The sequence below is a fragment of the Acinonyx jubatus genome, chromosome A1 (assembly GCF_027475565.1).
Source record: "Acinonyx jubatus isolate Ajub_Pintada_27869175 chromosome A1, VMU_Ajub_asm_v1.0, whole genome shotgun sequence".
Taxonomy (NCBI): domain Eukaryota; kingdom Metazoa; phylum Chordata; class Mammalia; order Carnivora; family Felidae; genus Acinonyx; species Acinonyx jubatus.
Genome location: NC_069380.1, coordinates 26,633,830 through 26,654,938, shown reverse-complemented (window position 1 = coordinate 26,654,938; position 21,109 = coordinate 26,633,830). Strand labels below are relative to the sequence as shown.

The window sequence follows — 21,109 nt, the reverse complement described above, 5'->3', positions numbered from 1 at the left end:
GAGACATGCCTTGTGAATTACAGAACATAAGTAGAAACCAAAGTCCCCCGGGGGCCTCCTTGCTGATGGCGCTATAAATATGTGGACTTAAGCCTAAGTTTCAGTTCTCTACGCTCCACCTAGGGTTCCTCTCCTCAGTTACTCCCTCTGGGATGTGCTGGTGGCGGTGGGAGCAGATGTCTACCGCACAAACAGACCCTAAGGCCTGCCGTTCGACAGCCCTCCTCTTCTCCTTCGCTTTTCCTCTGCTCCACTGACCTGTCACTTTGCCATCCACATGTCACAACTGACACTACAGACAACATTCTCTGGACAGATAACTTCCTCTAGAACACCAGCCTCAAGGTCCAGCCATCAAGGAAACCAATTCCACTCTTGGGCCTTGCTATTTCAAAAAAGAGCCATTTTGCCAATCAGTTCCTTGAAGGGGTCAGCAAGCTTCACCTGTAAAGGGCCAGATAATAAATACTTTAGCCTTCAAAGGCCTAAATATTGTCCTTGTAGCACATTATCTTTTGCTTTCTTTACAGTGTTTTAAAAATTTGAAAACAAGTCTTAGCCCTCAGGCCTTACAAAAAAACAGGCCACAGCCTGGATTTGTCCCAAGGAGTAGTTTCCCAACCCCCACTTTATGCCACAGCCTTCATTGGTGCCCTAATGTACTTGCTTTTGTGTGTGTGAGGAGGGGCCTGGTCTTGGTAAAGGGGTTGAGTGGAAGGTAGTTAGGTCAGAGAAGGTTCCTGGAACTACTGCTCCCTCAAACATCCAGACCCTGTCGCTCAGTCTGCTCCACTCTGGCAGATTTCTTCATTCATGGCTTTCTCTCGGAGACCCCGTCACTTCCCTCGACCCAGCCTCTTTGGAGGAATCCTAAGCCACCGGAGAGATTAGTACATGCCTGAACTCCCAAAGCAAGCGAGCCAGGCCCAAGTTCTTACACTCAGGGCTCCTGCTGTCAATGTAAATCAAGCACATGGCTTCCAGGTCCTTAAACATTCTATGACAGTTAGGAGGCCATTCTGCCCACAGCACATGGGAACTTGTGGTGAGTTACCCATGATACAATCCAGTCGGTAAAGATGCATCTCTGAGACACCCAGGATGTTTCGTGCCATTATTGGCTGCTACATTCATTCTCAAAAAAGGAAGAAGAGGTGGGGAGGGGAAGGGAGAGGGGATGAGGGAGAGAGAAAAGGAGAGGAGACAAGAGGAGCGAGGGAGGAGGGGAAAGAGAAGGCACTGTCGAATATTTGGTCGGGATGTCATTATCACATTATCTTCACCTCGTGAAGATTTATCAATTTATCAAACGGCGTCACATAACTCAAAAGCAAAACCGAGATCCCCACTGTTTATGGTCTGTAAAGAAGAGACAAGAGATTTGGTCTTCCTTTTAATGTCTTCCCCTCTTAATAGGAAACTTCACTTTATTTCTTCTTGATTTTCCCATATGTATCATAGGTCGAGGCCTCTACGAGCTTATAGGGTGCCCAACTGCTAATCAGTCAATGGTGCCCTTTTAGCCCCCATACGGGTTAGAAGATGGTACCCCTTGTGTCTCTGTACAATTTGGCTAGCTGAAGGTGCCTGTGTTGGGGAGGACTGGGGGGGTGGGAGTCACCCTTTCACCTGGCAGATCCAGTTGCGTCCAAGGATACACATGTTGGTGAGCAGAGCCAAGATGGAGTCTCAACCCAACTCACGTCTTTTGCCAGGCTGCCCAATAACACACGGAGGCCCTGACTTGGGTCTTGAGTACCTGCCCACAGACCAGATGAACCTAGCTCATTTTGCGCAGCAACTGGTAGGACGCTGACACAGAGCTTAGTGATAATATTTACGGTGGGGGAGGGGGTGGTCCCAACAAAACTTGTCAGCCAGAGGCTCTTTGCTCGTTATCACCTAAGGAAGGCTGCTGTTGAAAGCGACGAAGATGACACCGGTCAGGTGGGCTGCAGCGTTGGTAAGGTATAGGAGGGGGGTGACTTCACATTCCACGCGATGTGCAGCTCAGAGAAAAAAACTGTTTTAAACGGCACGTGGAGGCGGCCCGCTGAAGTGGACAACGGACGTCTGCTCCCTGCAAGGAATGCTGAGCCACCAAGAGGTCCACGCAGAAAGACGACTTTCGTCACAAGGTTTCTGAAGCCTTGGTTGAGGCGGGGAGAAGAGGTCAGGAGGGAGCTGATAAGCCAGAGGGCCCGGAATGAGGTTTCAGTCGTCCAAAGAGGAAAGAACAGAAGCCGGTAGTGGCCTGGAGGTGTGCAAGGCAGAGAAAATCTGCAGCTGCCTGGGAGCTGCCCGGCAGAGCCCAGCAACAGATGGGAAGGGGAGAAGAAAAGGTCACGGCAGAGCTGAGGATGACTGGAGTTCCCCGCCTGAGGAAAGGACCCATGGCTGTGTTCAGGTTGCCAAGGCAACAAGCCTAAATGGCAGCCAGGGAGGCTAGAGCCTCTCTCCGGGACTCTCCCACTCTTGGTTATATGAAGCGCAGAGCTGATCTTCCACTTAAAAGTACAGTGTGGTGCGCTGTTATGTCAGGGGTGTTTATCAGCTGGAATGACTCGCCCCCAATTGTACCAGAATGCCGCAGGTTGCAATCATGCTTCATAAACACATGTTTTTCAACACCGTTAATGGAAACAAACATCTGCAACACCTAATCCGAGCCTATTCACGGGAAAGATAAATAAATAAAAATATCCTAACCTTTAGCATTATGCGTAATTTCTTTCAACACAGAGAACTTTACAGCAGAGATCTACCTTTTCAGTAGAGAATGCACTACATATTTTCCCCTGGAAACTAAAGATACTACATATACATTTGAAAACATATATTTCTTCAAAGTATTAATTTTTAAAGCGGCCAAAATTGCTAACAACCAGGGAAAGTACCGATTTATAAATTATATCCTCGGCATATAGTATACATTGTGAATTTGCATGCATATTAAATGCAAATAACCAGAAGAGCATAACATTAAGGCTTTAAATTTATATGTGCAAAAGACAGTAAATTCTAACATTAAAATTCTTCCAAGGAAATATTAACTCCCCAAGTCCCATGTGACTGTCACGCAGTCAGCAGAGCAGTTTCATTGCAGAGCTTGAGAAGTCAATAACCTGTAGCACTATGCCCACCCCACTCACCAGGCAGAGCAGACAGGATCATCTGGCATCATGTAGGACAGAATAAAGGCGCTCGGATGTTGCCCAGCTTTTCAAACAAAATTTTGAAAATAGTTCCACAGACAGAGGCACCACTAAAATGGCCACCACTGAATCACTAAGGGGATCTTTCTCCAGTGTAAAGATTTCAAATTGAAGAAGTGGGGCAAAATACAGCTGATTCTGCTCTTTCACTATAGTAAAAATAAGGAATTTGTCATGGTAACATTTTATGCATCCACTTGGTAGGCTATGGTGCCCAGTTATGTGGTCCAACACAAGTGCAGATGTTGCTATCAAGGTATTTTGTAGCTGGGATTAATATTATCCATCAATCAACGCTAGGGAAAGGAGCTTACCCTGCATAATATGAGTGGGCCTCATCTAACCAGGTGAAGGCTTCAGGAGCAAAAACGAAGGTTCCAGAAGGAATTCTACCTGGAGACCATAGCAGAGATTCTAAGTTTCCAGCTTGTCAACCTGTCCTATAACTCAAGGCTACAACAGCAACTCCTGCCTGTTGTCCTGCCCTATGAGTTTTAGACTTGCCAGCTCCCACAATTACACGAGTCAATTTCTTAAAGTAAATCTCTTCATACATACTGTACTACAAACACACACATGTATGCATGCATATCTATTGATTCTGTTTCTCTGGAAAAGCCCAACTGATAGAAGATTCAAAAGGATTTCCAGTTTAGAGCTAACAAAGTATACAGTATTATAAGCCAACCTGGTGGGTAGGTGAGTGTTGGTTGATCTTCACTGCAATGGAAAAGTTAATGTATTCTCTTTAAACATTTTTTAATTGAGATATAATTGACATATGAGTTTCAAGTAAATGATATAAATCATTCAATATAGGTATATATCGTGAAATGATCACCATAATAAGCCTAGTTAATTATAATTTTTTTTCTTGAGAACAGAACTTTTAAGATCTCCTTGCTTAGCAAGTTTCAAATATACAATACAGTATTGTCAACTACACTCACTATTCTTTTTTTTTTAATGTTTTTATTTATTTTTGAAGGAGAGAGAGAGAGACAGAGCATGAGCAGGGGAGGAGCAGAGAGAGAGGGAGACACAGAATTCGAAGCAGGCTCCAGGCTCTGAGCTGTCAGCACAGAGCCCGAAGCGCGGCTCAAATCCACAAACTGTGAGATCATGACCTGAGCCGAAGCTGGACGCTCAACCGACTGAGCCACCCAGGCACCCCTACGCTCACCATTATATACATTACCTCCCCAGGACTTGTTAATTTTATAAATGGAAATTTGTACCTTTTGACCACCTTCACCCATCCTTTTAAATAGCTCCACCACTGTGGAGTGCAGGAATTTCTTGAAAATTTCCTGACATCCATTTAAAGAATTTTCATGGTTCAGTATAAGAATAAAGGTGAATTGTATTTGTAAAAGAGTAGGGGCTCATGAAAATCTCTCTGGCAGTTGAACATCTGCTCAGCTATGTCAGTTTGGAGGCTTGCCTTGCTATATTTTTATTGGGAATTCTCTGTGGATGCTCTGTCTTGGGGGAGGAAGCTGTCCCTTAATTTATGACCTAAGAACCCGATTCATACTGTCGGCTCTAATGAAGCAAATATCTATTTCAAGTTTAGATCAAACAATTTCACGGGTTTCCTGCCACCCTGGCCAATCTTTCTCTGGCTTCTTTTCTCCCTTGGCCTTTCCACAAAGCCGCTCACAGTGTTTGCCTCCAAGCCTCTGCTCTTCCCTTCTCCTCTCTGTGACATGGAATGCTTATCCACACAGCCACATCCAATTACTGTGTGTGCACAAAGATCCCCAGGGCTGTGTTCATTCCCTTCTCTGACCGCTAACCCTCATCACGCTCCTTTATTTACTGCTGCCTCTAGGATCTCCTGGGAGCTGGTGGAATGAGGGGAAGGGTCGGAGCACATCCAAATGAGAACTGATCAACTTAACAAATTCCTATCTTTTGCAATCCTTTTCATTTCCACTGTTCCATGACTTGCAAGCTCGGAAGAGAACTGACATGTTCAAGAAGGCATTTGGACATTTCTTCCAGATACCCTACCCTTTTTTTTTCTTTTGGACCCACAAGGATGGGAGGAGTTCTTCAAGGCAGCAGCCCAGGCTTGACTGAAAATTACCTATAACTTCTCTTTCCCTGTGTCTTCTCTATGGATCTTGTCACCAAGTCCAATCCCTTCCCCTTTTCCCTTCCTCAGCTGGGGACCTTCTCATCATGCACCAGCCTTCATACTCCTCTTCTGAGTTATTTCACAACCCACAGCAAGAATCATGTTCCCCAAATGTCATTTTGATCGTGTCACTTGTCGCCAAGTGTTCCAAATGTTTCTTTTGAAATTAAATTTCAATCCCAGATTTAAAAGTCAACCAGCTGACTCCTTTCTTTCCCCAATTCTCCTCCTTCCCAGCTGTTCCCTGCTCCCTTGCCTTAGACCTGTCTGCTACAGCCTCTGCTCTCCAGAAAGTAGGGCCAACCCTTCTCTCCCAATATGCCTCCCTGTGACATGTTCCTGCTCTCCTTTGAATCTCCACTCAGAATAGATTCCTCTGCTCATTTTTCATGGGGCAAATTCACGAGCTGTTGGGTTTTCTTAATCCCACATACTAAATAACTAGTTCACCATGGTTTTCCAACACTTGATTCAGATCATAAGGCTTGGACTCACATCTAGCTCACACTCAGGAAATCCTGGGGCAAAAAGTTGCCAGCTACCTGAGTAATCACTCTCTTGACTTCATCCGAAAGCACCCCTATTTTTACCACTCTCATAATGAAGTCTCAAATGAGAAACCTCCCCCCAATGTAACCTTTCCTCTTGGCAAACTCTCTTAAACATATAAACCTACCTACACAAGTATTATTAGGCATGCATATCAGAATACATTTCCCATTGTGATTTATGCAATGTTACATATGGGTATGGATATATTTTTGGAAAATTGTTTTTTAAAATATTTAATAGCCATTAAATGGGTAAAATAACACTCTGCTCCTTATGGAACAGTGAGAAGTCATTCTAGCACTTTTTGCAAGTATTTGCAATTGTAATCAGTAATGTGGGCAGAAAGAATGCCAATGTTTTTCAATCATCACTGGTAAAAATGTAAATTTCTAAAAAATTAAGACTCTAAAGTTCACCTGAATTAATCTACTGCTAATGCAAGCTGGGACTATTTCCTAGGATTTTGAGTGGCTTAACATCATCAAGACATGTCACAAGCTTCATCCCAATTATTCAGCTCACACCATGCATTATTCTGAACCTCTCAGAAGATGAAACAGAGAGAGGCAATGAGAGTGTCTGAAGAACAAAAGGAAAAATGAAGCACAGAGACCTCAGGCTAAAAGTATAAAACCCTTGAGAGGGTTTTAAGGACATATTAGATGTCTAAAAAAATGAGAGTAAATCAGCAGGCCCATTAACTGAGCAGCGAATTAAAGGGCCATTGTTTCCAATTTCAGCCTTGAATATGGAGGGCACCAAATGGACCACACTCTCCGTCCCCTCTGCATTAGGAAGGGGAGCTCTCCACTATGTATTCTCAAGTGCCTTTCTTCTTTTCCAGCTAATTTAGTGAAAGAGTGGCTGTCCATTTCCTAACTCTTCCCCTAAAACATTTTTGCTAACTTCCCCAGGAGCATGTTAAAGGGACAGCAGGAAAACAATTAACTGAAGATTCAAAACACAAGCTATATTCCCCATTAATTTCAACTTCTTTTTTTTCTTTTATTAAAAACATGAAGTTTGCTGGCTTCAGATGTACTGTTTTTTTCCCTTATCTTAATGGTATAGACAAAATGGTCTATACACACAGCATACAGACAACCCTCAAACTGAGTAGCTTCTGAGTTTAAAAGCCTACCATATTCCACAGCTGTATACATTTTATCATCTCATCTCAAGCAAACAGAGTTGAAACCAGTTCTCCTCAGTGCCTCGATGAGACAAAAGGTCTGGGGGCGCCTGGGTGGCTCAGTCAGTTGGGTGTCTGACTTCAGCTCGGGTCATGATCTAACAGTTTGTGAGTTGGAGCCCCGCATTGGGCTCTGTGCTGACAGCTCAGAGCCTGGAGCCTGCTTCGAATTCTGTGTCTCCCTCTCTCTCTGCTCCTCCCCACTCATGCTCTGTCTCTCTCTCCTTCAAAACAAACAAACAAAAAGACAAAAGGTCTGGAAGTTCTAATAGGAACACATGAGAGATTTTTCTTTTTAAGGTAGTTTGTATTTGTACCAATTTATTCATAACAGTTTCAACTGTAAGCGCCTCCTAGGTGCCTTCAGCTCTCTAAGTAATTATTGTGGACTCTGCTTCCACATCTAGAAGTCAGTGCTTTCCAACCGGTAGCAGGTTTTGACATTCTGCTCTGCTACGAGCGGGTTCCATGTTTGTCACGAGGTACTGACATACCTCAGCCCCAGGGCACCAGGTGGGGTCTGGGTAACTGGCACCCGGGGACAGATGACCACTGGCCATCAGCTTTGCCAGAGTCCAAAGGCACAGTGCTCCCTGCTCAACTGAGAGAGACATTAAACACGTCCGTGGATCCCCGCTTCAACAGGCTGCTGCAAGAGGCACCCCTCCCCTTCGTGGAGAAGTGAGTGCCCCTTGAAGATGCTGGTGGGTATTTGAGAGTTTGGGAAGAGTTTGGGAAGGGGACCTGGTAGGCAAAGCTACAGCTGGAAGCTCCCCAAATTCTCTCCTAAAGGGTTTCAGCTGCTTCTTTCCATGTAGGGCTAATGTGCACTTTCGTTGGCAACCAAGCTACCTATGAGATGCCTACTGTAACAATAAACACATATTTTACCACGTAGAGCTTCATCATTTTTGCTCTCTTCAGATGGGGAATGTCAGAATGTTGCACTTCTGTAGTTAAAAAAAAAAGGATTGAAGCTATTGACTTTTAAAAATTTTGAACTTTCGTAAAATTCGCAATAGTGGTGAAGTGGTTTGAAATTTTCTAAATCACTACTTGTACGGTATTTGATAGTGACTAACAAGAATTTAGAGAATCATTGAAATCTTGATGAAGAAGTGCATTTAGCTTTCCCAGGCATATAATAAAAGCAATATTTAAAAAGTAACGGTCATGAAAGCAAGCTCGGGTTTCTCATTAGAAAATGTGAAAAGGTTCTATTTGGAAGTTTCTTATCCATGCAGTGTTCTCCAAATGGATGTCCTGAGCTTGCGGCATTATTAAATAATCAGTTTCTGTGTGTGCTATAATGAGGCAAAATTGACAACTGATTTAAATAACATGCCTATGGTACCACTTCTCGGTTTTCCCATTTTAGGCACTACCCGTCGGTTTACCAGGGAGGAAGATAAGGGTAAGTGTTCTTTCACACACATATACATGCCCCATGTTCCCATCCTCTCAGATTTCCACCACAATGTTGATTAGCTTGAATATCAATTTTCATATCATTATTGCCATGGAGACACTATTAGTAATTGAATTGTGTAATATGCCGTGATAACATTTCCTTTTCTACTTAATTTTTGTCTTTCCTGGAGTTAATCACTGTTACATTTAATTTGGGTTAGTTTCCTATATACTTACCATGAGGTTCTCCTCAACTCCTCCCCTAGACTTCCAACTGTCCTCTCCACACACACACAGCGGGTGTCTTATCAGTTTCTCCATCTTGAAGAAGTCTCTCCTGAACCCCTCTACCTATCCCAAAATTACATGAGAGGATCCCTAGTCCTGCCACACTCCTGGCTCTTGTGTTGGTCCTGTCTCTGGGATCCTGGGTGTTTTTAGGGGCTTACCCTGTCATTTATTAGAGCGTACCGTAATTTTGTAAAGTTTCACGAGAATGTATTGGTAATATTTTACTTGGAAACGTCTATCTTTGATTGTGAGGAAAAAAAATTTGAGAGAGACAGAGAATGCACGTTGGGGAGGAGCAGAAGGAGAGGGAGAGAGAGTCTTAAGTAGGCTCCATGCTGAGCACAAACCCAATGTGGGACTCGACCTCACTACCATGGGATCGTGATTTGAGCCGGAATCAAGTCAGATGCTTAACCTTCTGAGCCACCCAGGTGCCCTGGTTGTGGGAAATTTTGTTAAATTATTTCTTGGATGGTTTTCTGTCCTCTGTTTTCCATAATCTCTCAATCTTGGGTTATTATTTTTAGGCACTGGACTTCATGAAGCAATCCTATACATTTTCTCTTTTTGTATTATTTTCTATTCTTATTACTCCACATCCTAGAATTTGCTTACCTTGGTCTTCTAACCCTTATAAATTCTATTCTCTTTCGTGGCTTCAATACGACACTTCATCTCTCTGTAGATACAGATGATTTCTTTTTTAAGATTTCTTCTTCCTGAAAAGGTCCTGTTTTCTCCAAGATGCTTTTTTTAATGTTTGCACGTTTTAGTTTCTATCTCTTATAATACTTTTCTTAAATATCTGACGATCCTTGGCTGTGTGCTGATATTTAGAAGTGGGGAACTAGAAAGCCAACAGTAAGGTTGGAGAGGATGGGTTGTTGATTTGGGATTTATTTTAGGATTGTTCTAGTTAGGCCTCTTCTTCAGGGGAACGCTTGATATCAGTATCCTTGAGTTTTATTTTTAGGTCACAACACCAAGGAAGTCTTTTGGAGCCTCCTTCAGGTAGGGTATCATCCTGCCTGCTCTCAGGTTAAGGGGCATAAGAGGGTAGCTGCTGTGGTTCTCAGGATTTGGTAAGTCAATGCAATTTCCCTGATTTCAAGAGTATATAATACCACTTTTAACTTTCCCTGATATCTGCTAACCCAGAAACCTATTTTATCATTTCTACATTAAAAAAAAAAATCTCCATTGCTCTGTTGGAGGGGAAGAGGGACAGTTATCTACATGTATACAGTTTGAGAGCAGATCTAAACTTTCAGCGGAACACTCCTAAGGTTAACCCTTTCTTCACTCCCATTTCCAGAGGGTTCTTGTTGCTCAAAATTCCTGAGCTTTTGCAGGTTTCATTGGTGTAAACTGAGCTTCTTCTTCCTTTCTCCCCTGCCAGATTAAAATTCTGCTTTCTCAGGCCTGCTCTATATGCTAACATTCATCCATCTGTATCCCAGATTCCCAAATGCTGTGGCTGTTAACCTCATTTCTTTGTTCTTATGGGTGTGTGCCTTAAAAAAAAAAAATCCCTTAAAAGTCATTTTAATGGAGTTTCAGGAAGGGCCAGGGACTAAAACATGTACTCATCTTTAACCTGAAAACTGTCAGCCACTCCTCATTTTTTCACACTGAAACGGGCATTACTAATTTTTCTTCACCGTTAAGACAGTAAGGTTCGATGTTCAGGAGGAACAGGAGGTAGGTAGGAAGAATAGCAACTGGGGTGTAGGTGGAACTGAATTTGATAATTGCCTGCTCTTATAAACTAATGCTTCTCACTGTTCTAACAATGTATTGGGCACTGTATGTATTGGGCATAAAAGTATGCCCCTATTTCAGAACCTGTAAGAATTCTCAAAAACGTGAACTACTAAAGAGATCCTGGAATCGATAATTAGCCAAAAAGAGAGTATTCAGAGGGAAAAAAACTGCCAGGCAAGAGAGTCGAATAGCAAGTGTCACGCCCAATGGAGGGAAAAGGGCTAAGACACAGCTTCGAAAAATAAACGTTAAAAACATTTCTTCCGTGGAGTTTGCATAATATGTATGAAATATAAAGTGATCAATTGATTGAACAATGAGATTTATTTTTGCAGACTAAGGCTGCTGGCATAAGGGAAAAAAGAAGCTCTTCTGCTTACAATACAGCGGTTTTAAGTCTTTTTTTCTCTGTTTGTCACCATAGTGGCTCATAAAGATTTGAAATAATTTTTTTTTCAGTACCGGTTTAGTGCACTGCATACTTGTAAGAAGAGATATAGTAAAACACTGTACTTTTTTTCAGTGACCTACTGGTTTTGAAGTTGCAGACTTATACAGATTGAAAACACATTATTACTGAAATAACTGTAGGTAAAATAACCTTGTGGCTGTGCACCTGCAAGTCTGTAGTCTCTAACGCCATTTATCCCACTGAAATCATTGTCTTCATAACAGGTTTTGGTAATCCACAGTTTGAAGGAATATAACTATTGCCTGAGGCAGAACTGACTCTTAATTGGATATATATAGCTATGAGAGGAAGGACTCCAAGGAGAATACTGCCCATGTTCGAAAATGAAAACAAAATTGTCCTCCCCGTCGAATCCGGGTAGGAGGTGGTGGGAAGGCAAGTGTGGATGAGAGGTGCTGAAGTCTGAGTGAGGAATGAACTCGGAGACACTGAACAGGGAGTAACTTCATCAAAACGATGTGTGAAACAATGTAAACTGCCAGGGCACGATGGGGCAGAAAGTCTAGCCACAGAAAATAACTCGGACCCTAAGACATGCAGAGATACCCGATTAAATGAAGCTGGCCTGGACGGCTTGGCAGTAGAAATGTGAGAGAACTCACTTCAGAGATCCTAGGAAACTGAGGAATCCAAATTTACAGTACCACGGATAGTCAAGCCAAAGGAACGATGGACTGAATTACTACTGACAAAAGGGCTTACGCAGAAGTTATTTGTAAACTAAATCCATGGTACCCGTTGGTTTTTAATTCAAGAAACATTTACTGAGTATCTACTATGTGCAAGGCATGTAGTCTTTTCCCGTCATGTGTCTCATTATCTCATAAGCCAAATGTAAAAAAAATCCAATTAATCGATTTCGCAGACTGACTGATGTTCTTCTGTAAGAACAACAGATTGATTTTTTTATAGACACCAATACTAACTCTTCCATTACGTCCTTCTCTTTCTGTGCACATGGTCCAATCGACTTTAGGGCCAACTCAATACAAAGAGCAGAAGAAAGGCATTAAGAGAACAAGGTCCATTAGGCCCAATATTGCCTCAATTACTTTAATTCCATTATTCCTGTTCATATTACTTCTTTAATCAATATCTCCTTTCAGTTATTCATGTTTACCCTTTTCAAAATCACAAGTAATAGGATTATGGTCTTTTGAGCTCAGTGGCAACAGACATTCATAAATATATTTCTGAATTTGTGATTGTCTCCAGATCTGCAAATGAGGAGTCTTAAATTGAATCAGGTCTTCCAGAGGCCATCTCATATAAAGATGCAGAGCATCTTAATGCAATATAGGTGCTTTTACCTGTTAGGTCATTTGTCATTCACTGTCAAGACCATTCACATATGGCTTAATGGCTTTCTAAGTTTCTTCTTCCTGTGTCTAAGCCCTAGTCTCCAGAATGTGTTTCTTTTCTATACATATTCTGCTTTTTGTTGAATGGAATCCTTCTGCCTTCCACCAACAATTATTCTGCCCTGCAAGAGTTTCATCTGGACATTACATTAACCACTGCCTCTTTCATATGACAATTAATCAATCCCTCAGTTCCACCTCTGTAAGAGCCTTACAAATTAAAGGAACTCTGTTTCTCTCTACTCTTTTAACAAACATCAATGCGATGCCTGCTCTATGCAAGAAGTTGCTCTTTTGGCGTAGACAGGGTATGTAATAGGCAGGTGGCCCTTCCCTGCACCACGCAATGGTTCTCTGAAAGTATTATAAGTAACATGGGGGATATGAAGAAGCATATGAAATTGTGATGGGAAGAGTCCCTCAAAAGTTCCCCTGGAGTTCAGAGGGGGTAAAATTGCATATGAGTGGAGAAAATTTTCATACAAAGGATATGAATTTGAGTGGGATTGTGGAGTATGGGTGGATTTTGAAAAGGGAAGCTTGGAAGAAAAAGGGACAAACTGTGTGCAAAGCAAGGCAGCAAATCTAGCTGGGGTCAAGGATTTTCAAAGTAAATAAAAGAGAGAAATGGCTGAGACCCTCAAATGACCAGTTAGGAAGGCTGGGCTTCCCTTGGGAAGCAAGGAGACCAGGCAGGAGCTGGGCAGGAGATAAGCACTTCTTCACACGAGGTCAGCCTCATCACCATGTGCACAATGAACTGAAGGCAACTGCAACTTGTAGACATGAGACAGGAAGGCAGGCTCAGCAACATGTTAAGGGGACCTTCTAGGTGTGATTCCTGCCTCCCTGTCTAGCCTCGCATCCTCTGTCCCACCTCATGCTCCATCTACACCCAAATGGCAAGGAGCACACACTCCGCCCAGCACAGCTCTGTGCGAAGCCACCCGCCCTCTGTCTCCTTTGAAACGCTTTCTCTCCACCACACTAGTCCATCTGGCAATGTTCTACTCGTTCCAATCTCCACCCGAAGGCCGATTTCTCTCTAGAGTATTTCTGGACTGGCCCAAGCCAAATCAGTTGCTCCTCTTCCCATGAGTAAGTTATATTTACCATGGAGCCCCATCAGAGCAACGACTTTTGCAGGATAATCTCCTAATTATAATACCCTTGATGCTATCGCCAGAGCAATTTTTGGCACACGTACAAAGGACAACGAATGAATGAATGAATGAATGAGTGGCTGTATGAACAAAATGAAAGAAACAAACAAAATGAAAGAAAAGCCTGGAAAGGGATGTCCATAGACGTAAAGGAAAAGGAAAGTAAAAATATGAAAGAATTCTAGAAACCTGACAGAGCTTAGTGATGACTAAATGTAGGGTGAGCAAAATAAGGAGGAGGACACCAAGCTTCCGAGTTCTCTGCCAGGGGCACAATGCCCTTCTTCATTGCTTACACTTTATCAGCTTAAAAACACTGAACATAAACTCATGGGTTTAAAAGAAACAAAGAAGGAACCATCAGGAGAGAAAGGCAGAGAAGAACCCAGACAGAACAAACACTAAGATTCCTATTTTAAATTACTCATGTGCAAACATTTTCTGTGGAAGTTTGATAGAGTCTTGATTCAAAGTATAATTTCTTTAATTAGAATATTTCCCATGTATCATAAATAACACTCTAATCTCAGAGGTATAAAAAAAAACTACCACGTTAATTATCAACTAAAAGGACGTGAAAATTATTTTCCCTTTTTTGAAAATCAGAGTTTAACAATGAATATATTTTTACCAATTCCATAAAACTATTACATGTGAATTTTCAAAAATCTAAGATTAGTGAAAGTGGAGAACGCAAAATGGAAGTGGGGAAAAGACTCAGCAACAATAAATTCATTTTTAGTTTTCAACGCACTTAAGGTTTTATTTCTCATTTATTTTCTCTTTAATAGTAGAGAAGTATTAGGCACACATAAAATGACCTAACTATTAAAATAGGATTTATTAGAATGTTCTAACTGTAGTAGTGCATACTTTAGAGTACACAGCAAGATATTTAAGGACAGTTTAATGACCAAAATGCAATTGCTCACTGAACTCTACACGTAATTGCCAAAGTGATGTGGGGAACAGAGGCAAAAGAAAAAAAAGTGAAATTTCCTTACAACTTACATTGACAAGTCCTTGAGACAGGCAGAGTGACCTTCCTCTAGGACCTCAACTGCCTTGCTATTAATACTTTGCTAAGGGCAAAAGGCAAATTTAGCTTAAACATAATCGCAACCTCCAGGATCCTATAAGTCTTCTTTAACATGTAAAACTTCCTTTGGAAAGTTCCTTTATCTCTACCCCCCAAGATATATGTTAGCAATCATCCTCCAAGAGTATGGCCCCCTGATGTACATCTGAAGGGTCTCATGACTACGGTTTTATTAGACAGCAATAAATGACCTTTTCCTAACAATAGCTAGCCCCCTCAAGGTCCTGGAAACTTTGCTCCCAAATTTCCTTAGAGACTTACTCTATCCCTAACCCCCTCCCAACTTCCAAGTATATAATCAGCCACTCCTCACACCCCCAGTACAGCTAGCTCTCTTTGCCCGTGGGCCAACCACTTTTTGCACCAAAGACATCTCAAGAATTCTTTCTTGACCATTTGCTCTGAACCCCACCATTTCCACATCAAAAGGGCGGGCGACTCCACCATCACTCTGAATCGATCACTGTGTAACAATATAAATTGGTTGTTTTCATTTTTTAGTGAGCTCTACGCCCAACGTGGGGCTCAAACTCAGGACTGCGAGATCAAGAGTCGCAAGCTCTACCAACTGAGCCTGCCAGTTGTCTTCATTTTAACGAAGCCCTGTAGACACTCTCATGGTAAGTGATAGAAGGCCTCTAATCAAAGGTAGTAGGCTCCTGAACAACATGGAAAAGCCAGGTAAGCAGTGCAGGCGCCAGGATGAAGTTATACATCCGTATACAGCATCTGGTAGAACCATGCCTGCATCACACACTCCATAAATATTTGTCATTTGATTTACCAATTTTCTTCGGACTAATGTCGGTGTGAAAAATGGTAAAATGAATGTTTATTTTCCTTTTCGTTTTCTACTGCCTGTCATCAACTTATAAATCCGTGCTGTCTAGGCCAACGCTACCACTCAGACTGCGGCCCCACCCCCAGGAACATCAAAGCATCCAAAGGATTGAGAAGATTGTAAGTAAATTATTCCAGCCCACCTGCTGTGCAGTCCTCAGGGAAGGCCAGGGCCTGAGGCACTCAGTCATTCCTAGACCTTGGCCTGCCAACAAGTAACACTACCCCAGGGGCTGACATCAATTCTCAGGCTCCTACACATGCTTACTTCACCCCCAGGTGGAAATCCCTCACTGGCCTTTGGCTTCTCTCCGCAGGAGGCTTCCTTCGGGTATAAAAAGCAATCCTTTCCTGGAAGTAAGGTAGACATGGCCAGAAAGCTCTTCCCTTACAGGAAAAAGGGGCTTTCTAAAGAAACAGCTCTAAAGAACGGGTCATTTAAGTGATACCTGGAGACCAGGATCCTCATATTTGATCCACACTCAAATCCAAACACTCAAAAGATAACTTTTAATCATTTTGAGCTAAGGAAGCATACAGGGGGCAGCTGACACAACAAGAGCAGATGTGTCTTAGCATAGCCTTTATGGATTAGCGCTAGGGAACACAACGTTACGTTTAATAAGCGCAAGGCAACGCGACTGGGAAGGAAGAAGAGCCCGACTAAGTATGATTTAAATGGTATTGAATTAGCGGGAAGGATATCTCCACGTGCTGACAGAGGCAGCATGTAAATTGGCAGTTCGGCCTGAAATGACAAAGCATGAGTTGCTTACACCGAGGGCTCTATTTTGTAAGAACTGTTATTTGCTATCACTTTTAAAGGAAAAACCTGAGCACATCCGTGATGTTGCTTAACTTGGAATGTCCTGAAAGCAAGCACGCACTGAGGCCAAGGGTCAGCATAATGCCCATCCACCTCTGATCCTTGCGCTTTATTTCTTAACTTAAATTTGACCGGGGCCTTTATGGTCTTTGTCCTTCACTCATCCAACCAATATTAAGCAACAGGCAGTGTGCTAGTTTCTTGAGGGGATGCCAAAACGAATGGAGTCTCCATCCCTTTGACAGTGTGATGGGTTTTGAAATGTGTACTCCAAAATGCTATTGAAGTCCTTATGTCTCATGCACATAAATGTGACCTGATTTAGAAGTGGAGCCTCTGAAGATGGTCAGGTTATGATGAAGTCATTAAAGCAGTCCCTCATCCAGTATGAAAGATATCCTTCTAAAAAGGGGAAATTTGAACAAGGGATAGACACATGTAGAAGGAAGGCAATGTGAACACACAGGGAGAAGGATGGCCATCTATACACCAGAAACACTTGAGGTTACCAGAAGCTAGGAGACAGGCATGGAAGACATTCTCCCTCACAGCTCTTAGAAGAAACCAACCTCACCGAGACCTTGATTTCACACTTCTGGCCTCCAGAACTGTAAGAGTGTAAGTGTGTGTTGTTTAGGCCACATAGTTTATTGTTACTTTTGTTAGTTTCCACCAGAGGTAACTACTATAACTTGGGTCACAAAAGAAGGGAGGCCAATGAAAAAATTGCCAGTCAACAGAACTCTCCATGTGGGTCTTTCTACAGATGCTTTGACTCAGTTACAGGGGCAAGTGCAGTCACCAGACCAAAGATCACCACCTTCCACAGCAGTTCCATAAAGACCGTCAAAGAAAAAGATGATTTATATCCTATATAAAGGCTGACCCAATGGGAACTCTTTAATCCTCTAAAAAGATGATTAGAAAGGAACAGAAGCAATAAAGGTTAATGGAAAATTAATCTTGGTGACCTATTTGGGCAAACCAAAGTTGTGAGACATGCATTGATTTAAAAAGAAGATGCAAAGGATATTTAGAACAGCAACTCCAGATAAGGGGACAGAGATAAGACTGTAATTAGAAGAGTTTCAATATTCACATATTTACATACATGTTGAAAAGATGAAAGCCTTCTGATAGGGTAATAAAGACGAACAATAGTATGATGAACAATAATTCTATGTTGATGAATAATTCTAGTAAGATGAACAATAATTCTATGTTGACTCTGTAAAAAATGGAAGGAGATTTCCCGTGACTAGTCCTGTTTCCCCACGGGCTGTTTACAGAGGCCCTGTTGTAGGTACTTTGTAGATGTTCCCCCAATTCATGTTAGTTCACTGAGCTCACCCAGAACAGGCCCTCTGCACCCCAGGCAGACGTGAGTAAAACACACGTAAGAGAATGACGTCAATGGTATAATTAAGCTGAATCACCTCTCCTACAGTGACAAACAACCTGTCCTTAGTCCTACTTGTTGCTCCCTGGCCACACCATCCCTTTACCTGAGCATGGTGAGTTCTCTCTCCTCCATGTCTTATAGATATGATATCATGCTGGCTGCAAAGGACCTGTAAAATAAAGGCCACCTTGTTAGAAGAAACTCTAAACATCAAATTCAGAGAGCTGTTTGAACACATGTAAGCAGATGCAAGGTTTCACTTGCAAAGTTCAAGCTGAACACTGCCCTTTTGCATTTCTAGCCATTCCAACTGACTGCCCTTGGAGAAGGTCTCTGCATGGTGCTAACCTGGTAACGATCAATAAATGTGAAGGTCTTAACAGAAACACAGCCTATGAACTGTCAATCTTCCGGAGAATATTTCTGCTCTGAAAGTAGTCCTTGTTGCCAAAGTAGCTGCATCAGGGCCAATGCTAGAGCCAGGGCCTCCCAAAACTAAGAAAGCCTAAATGAATAAAGCTGTATGTTAGTTAAGGGAACTATCATTCAAAACCAGTTTGGGTGGCTGATCAGTATAAGATTACTATTTTTTAAGTGTGGGAAAGACCTCTTACAAATTTCTAAGATAAAATAACGAATACTTTTAAGTTGTCTCTAAGAAAATCTGTTGTTGTAAAAACTATAAAAATGCATCTAGATCTTTTCATAGAATAAATCCCAACTTTATTTTCTAGAAAGTATTTTGAAGTCCTCTTACTCAAGTCAGATCCATAGAGCAGCAACCTCAGCAACACCCAAGAGCCTGAAATGCTGTCCCTGAGAACCCACTTGAAACCTACTGGAATAAAATCTGCATTTTCACAAGAACCTCAGCTGATTCCCATGCACATTAAAGTCTGAGAAGCATGGTTCTGAAGTACATCTGGCCTATGATTACTAGAATCACAAGAAGGAAGTTGCCTGAAACTTCAAGACTGTCCTCCGGTGGCCAGGAGTTAATGAAATCACAATCCCTTTACTATAGTTGCGAGAATCTGGGGACTTACTAAACTCCCCAGAAACCCCCTCCTGCTGCCTAAATCACCTTTTCTTTTCCAGAACACGTAGGCTGATTGTAAACTGATACTTAAAAGCATAGCATAATTCTAGAAGGATTTTGCTTTATACTCAAAAGACCAGCATCATAGGCCATGCATTCATTCTATAACCAGTAAGTGAATATCTACTTAGGTAATTCACAATAACTAACATTGTGCAAAGAGCCCAAAGTCTAGTAGAAGGATTGAGATTACAACACAGAGTTATAGGTCTAACAGGGAAAGGTCAGCACAGGAAAGCAGGGTACGGAGTTGGGCACTGGTACACACTTGGAAAGCACCTGACCCAGATCTGGAATATCAAAGCAGCTTCCTGTGCTGAGCTTTGAAAAACAAACAAACAAACAAAGATGAACATTTTTTCAAGAAGCAGCCCACCTGTAGGCATAGCGAGTGTGGTGTTAGGTTAAGGCAAGTCCCTGTACCAGCAATGAAAGAGTCCACTACCTTACTTAAAAAAAATTGACTCTGGTTTTATAGCTTTTGTTCAACTGCTTTGAATATTTGTATGCATGAGCTATAAATGTGGCAGCCTTAGGAATATTTTTTCCCTTTCAACTCTCCTACCTGTAGACAAGGAGGAATGGCAAACATCAAATACAAGAAGCACTAACGCGGAAGTCTGCGGAACACTGCAAGGGGGCAGGGATAACAGAACAGTGCCTCCACATTTGCCATTTGATCACAGAGAGTGTCAACGAAACCGCAACCAGCAATTTGGGGACCATAAAGAGAATTGCATTAAACTGAATACAAAAGTCAGTAAAATGTCTTAGGTGAGGGACACTGGCTATTTGGCAGGTGCACTGCTGGCAGCAATCGAGGGTCTCAGTGTGACCACCCTGTGCACACCCCTCTCTTTGCCGGTCTCTTCTCCCAGCATTTATATAGTTCTTATCCTGTCCCCTTCCCTCTCACTTATTCTTGTGATTTCTCTCACTCATTTTCCTTCTCCCTTAGTACCTCTAGGAGCCCACTGGTCTCTAATTCAACTCTCATCTTTTTCCTTTCAATCTGCCAGCTTTTTCACACCCTTATTTTGTGAGAAGGAGATAAGGGGCAGGAGCAAGGACAACAGAACATCTTTCTTCTCTCTTCCCTTGATCTCTCTTCCCTTTGCTCCACTAATATCCCCACACTTCTATTTCCCTCCTCTCTCTTTCCTCTCCTAGAGTCAATCTCTGTTAACAGTCTGTGGCCAATTCTCCCAAGCATACACCTTAGAAATGACAGAATTGTTGGCTGCCTCTACTGTTCCACTGCTATACTTAGAGTTTCCAGATTCTCCTAACATGCCAGGTGAACAGTTGAGAAGAAAAAAAAACCACTTTAAAAACACAGTAATCTAGCATTTTCTTAGGTTTTAAAATGTAGAACAATTCTGGATTATTCTACTGCTGTGCTGAATGGGTACAAAGATATCAAACACACTAGGCAAAAGGGTTTCATTCTATCCTGGTTCTCCTTAAGTGCATTCCTTCCAACCCCCCATAAATCCAACCTTTTCATTAGTCTTCTCCTTGTGCAGATGCCCTAAAGCCTCCTGGAATGACTGAAATGTGCCTCATTACCAGCCCAAGGAAGATGAATGACACAGGTCAGAGTTAACTGAGTGCTTCTTGACAAAGACACAATGCAGCACGCAACAAGGCTCATTTAACACCCCATCGGGAAGCCTTACAAGTTACAGCTTAATAAATATATGAAGATTGTTGTAATATAGAAAATGTCTGGTACCACTTCCCACATGAAATGCACTTACAGAGAATGCCACAGAGTAGGCTGTTGATATGGCAATTGCACACATACTCTTTGATTTGCAGAAAAGCAACTTAGTTTTCTTTGGGCATTGCACTCTATTTTCAACCCCTGTGAACTATCAGCAAAACTTTGTAGACAAATCCCAGTCTTTTATCCCATTCCCTAGATGTAGCATATGCCCCTCACATATAGTATACGCTCTCAAAATATTTGATGGATGAATGAATCAATTAATCAAACAACCAACTGACCAATCAATACAAGCCTAAGACACAACAGAACTAAGTAGCTGGAGGAAAACACTGTCATACACTAAAGCATTTTGGAAAACTCCCTGAGGTTTTTGGCATTGTCATCTAATCCTATGGTCAACATAGGATCTTGGATGTAACTCACCTCCAAGATCTAGTAAAAAGGAAGAGGGGCTGGTTGGATGGGGACACAGAATAGCCCAATGTGACAACCAACTTTCTAATAGCAAATGAGCAGAAATAAAAACTCTAAAAAACAGACAAAAGTTC

At 42.1% G+C, this 21,109-nt stretch overlaps 1 long non-coding RNA gene across 2 annotated transcripts; it reads left to right on the top strand.

The window, feature by feature from the left end:
* Positions 1-899: 899 nt before the first annotated feature.
* On the top strand, positions 900-20,900 carry LOC113601021 (uncharacterized). Of its 2 annotated transcripts, none has more exons than XR_003422151.2 (5): positions 900-1,045; positions 8,481-8,516; positions 15,164-15,282; positions 15,553-15,622; positions 20,356-20,900. It is a non-coding gene; the product is annotated as an uncharacterized LOC113601021 (long non-coding RNA). The 2 variants fall into 2 exon arrangements; XR_008295651.1 differs by lacking the exon at positions 20,356-20,900 and adding an exon at positions 18,465-19,721.
* The last annotated feature ends 209 nt before the right edge of the window (positions 20,901-21,109 follow it).